At 41.9% G+C, this 3,352-nt stretch overlaps 1 protein-coding gene across 1 annotated transcript in view; it reads right to left on the bottom strand.

Moving 5' to 3' along the window:
• Positions 1-3,352, bottom strand: part of LOC104496868 (centromere protein J-like) — a 26,131-nt gene that overhangs the window by 4,645 nt on the left and 18,134 nt on the right. The gene's annotated exons all lie outside the window — the stretch shown is intronic.

Below are 3,352 nucleotides of genomic sequence, written 5' to 3'. Positions count from 1 at the left end.
AGAGTGCTTGTCTATCCATACTGCAACTAGCACCAACTTTCTTGGTCACCTTGCTGACAAGCCTTCTCAACAGCAATGCACCAAACTTCTCATGCATAGGCTCATCTACAGAGTCAGCCTTTCAAGATCACTGCTGAGGCACTGTGCAGGAAAAGTGAAAATTATCCAGTTCTGTGTCAAGGAGTACAGGAACACGATGGGAATCTTGCAGGTTTTGCCCACTCATCCCCTCCTGGAAGACAGGGATTTCCACGAAAGGGATTAAACCAGCTGCCAAGCTGAGCTATGGGCCTCAGGACAAGGGACAGCTGGGAACAATCTATAGATGCAGCTGAGCCATCACTGGGGATCTTGAGAGGTAGCTTGAGCAAACTGGACGGGCTGCATTGAGTCCAAATGCACTGATGCTAGTCCAGATGTAGCCAGCTGTGTATAAAAGACTTCTTCCCCAAGTGGTGTCCAGCTGGTGCAGCTCACTGCCATTAGATTCAAGTGGAAGGAAGGAAAAGAGTGGCCTTTAATCTTGCACTATAAAACACCATCAGTACATCACTACCACATTTTCATTTTCATGGTAAGCATATCATTCCTCCCAGCCCTCAAATGAGGTAGCTGAAACAAAAAGGACTTGGTGAAGATCATAAAGCAAATCCATGTGGGAAATAAAAAAATAATTTGGTTATCTGATGTCCAGCCCAGCAGCTACAAATATTTCCTACCATTCATGGTATGAACTTTACACTTCAGTGTTCCTTTAAGGAAAAGGTTACTGGAAGCAATGATTCCCATCAATACTGCAGTCTTATTGGTGATGTAAGTATTTTTGCATCCTATTTTATCTCACCTTTCCATCACGATACTCTATTTTTTCCTGCACCTCTTCCTCACTTTTTCTTCTTTCTTGATGTGGTATTGACCTTCTAGATAATATTGATTTTGGAGGCTATATCATGAAAATATCACAATCAGTGTTATATAATTGGAAATATTTTAAAAATATTTTTATTAATTTTAATCAACTGTGCAAAAACCGTATTTAATTTCGGCCACACACAGAGGAAAGCTGCCCTTCTTTCAGGTATTGCCTTGCATCTGTAATGAATTTGGTCTTTTAGTCATAATTAGACATGCTGCACATTAACTCCAGATACCTTCGATTTGAAAGCAAAAGATAATACAGAGAAAGTCCAAAAATGAGGTGACAAATGAGCATTCCGATGAAACTACCTATAGGAAATGGCAAGGATGAAAACAAGAACAAAGAACAGAACTATCTCTGAGTATTGGATTTGCAAAGAAAGCTACCTGTATTTGCTAGATCCACTCTCGCAAAACAAATTGCATGGTTTTTAACTGTAGGTAATGCTACCTATATAACTAAGGGCTATTCAGGATGTTACCCTTCCTATTTACTGTTACAATGAGTGCTCTTTGCACTGTCTGACAGCATAAAGGAGCCTTAAGTTAATTGATCTCTGGCACATAGCATCCAGAGCAGTTACTAACTAATGTTAATTACAGCTTGAAGATGTGATGTATTTTGAATTATGGGATCCAAAGGAACAGGGAGTACTGCTCACCACAGGGCAAGGATGTGCTCCAGTAAAAAGCTGTAAACACAGCGCTTGAAGCTGCCAGATCCATCCCTAAAGCTCTGTGCCTGCTGTATAGCACAGGAAATGGGAATGGAATATTTTCTTTTTCTTGGTGTGTTTTATTTCAGTTCACAAAAGGAAAGAAGGCAGTTGCTGATTATATAACAGAAAGAATCATAAGTTGATCAAACCTTTGCTTCAGCATCCAGCAAAGCAGAAAACCTGTCTGTAGATACTTTGTTGTCATATGCAGTTATGCCACTTCTCTCATGTGTGGTCACAAAAGCCACTTTATTCTGAGGTTTTAGCAATATTTCTGTCTTTTTAAGATTAAGACTCTCTTCTTCCTGAGCCAAAATTAAAACGTTAACCAGTAACATATATCTATTAATGTCCAACAGTTGTGCACACATATCTTGATAAAGAAATCTACTCTATTATTTTTAAGCCATTGCAATATTTTTTAAGAGTGTACTTATTATGAGCAGCAGCAAGAAAATAAAGCCAGGAGAGTATTGTTCTCAGCTGAATGGGATTTAGCATGCTCCGTATGAAAACTGAGATTGCAGATTCACTGCAGTATTTCATAGAGTTACATGGTGAAATACCTCTGTTTCTTCATTGTTACTGCAGAGTGCAAAGCTGCAAGTGTCGTTGCTGTGGTTATGTGAGAGCAGCATGTCTTCTGAGCTACCTGAAATGGGCAAAGACCTGCCTATAAGAAGCAGCAAAGTAAAAGGGATCATTGAAAGCATATGAAAATTGCTGAATCACATGTTTCTGTACCTATCTCGGAAGTTATTTTAAACATGCTAACTCTCAGATTCTTGCAGCACATTGCTTCTTATACTTAATACATTTGCTAATAGCTTGTCCATCCTCCTAATGGTGTTTCGTTCAGGACCAAATGGAAGTGAAGATCACATCCGTTCTCCCACCTCCTGAGCTTCCAGGACAACAAACTTAGTGAGTAAGTAGGCACCAACACAATCTGGTCTCCCTCTCTTGTAAAATATAAATTTTATAATTCTAAGAATCATATGAGAGTTTCAGTGACAGCATATTTCCTGTGAGCCAAGAGCTAGGGACCAGTATCTCCAAGTTATTTGCAGACTACTCTGAGGAGACAGAAAGTTCCCACAAATCTTACGTTTTACATAGGAAGATGAGTTAGGCTCCTTAAAACCACCACTCAGATGCGAGACTGCTCCAGGTGATTTCCTATCGTCTGTCCTTGTCCCGGTAGGAAAATCTTGATATACAACCTGAAGCAAAATGGAGAGGTCCTGACACACAGACATGCTTCACTGTAACATGGGAGCCCTCAATGACATGGCCACAGTGCATTTCCCCTTTCTAGGAGTTTAGCTGTGTGTGCTGCGTGTGCACTGATACGGTACAGATGTCTAATCTTGGTTCAGAGTGTTGTGGACAAAGAGACATAGGTGGAAGGGTTGGAAGAAGAAGCCTCAGGTGGGGCCACTTCCCCCCCCCTCCTCCCCCACTGCCCCCACTTCTCTTGGTAGCTGCATTTCAGCAGCTCTTGCTCCTGGACCATGTTGGGTTGCATTGCAGCCATGTACCTCATAGATCCAAATCCCAACCCTGGCCCATGGACTGACTTTCTGCCATGACCCCAGACCTGTCTCATCACTACGGGCTTTGACAATTTGGATTCTGGCCTGACCTTGACTTCTGTCCCCAGCCTGCCCTCCTCACTGGCTGGGGCTGTGGGATGGGCCCTGCCCTGCCAGACT

The sequence above is a fragment of the Buceros rhinoceros genome, unplaced genomic scaffold, assembly GCF_000710305.1.
Source record: "Buceros rhinoceros silvestris isolate BGI_N320 unplaced genomic scaffold, ASM71030v1 scaffold1517, whole genome shotgun sequence".
Classification (NCBI taxonomy): Eukaryota; Metazoa; Chordata; class Aves; order Bucerotiformes; family Bucerotidae; genus Buceros; species Buceros rhinoceros.
The sequence above is the reverse complement of the archived record's forward strand: the minus strand, read 5'-3'. Positions and strand labels throughout refer to the sequence as shown.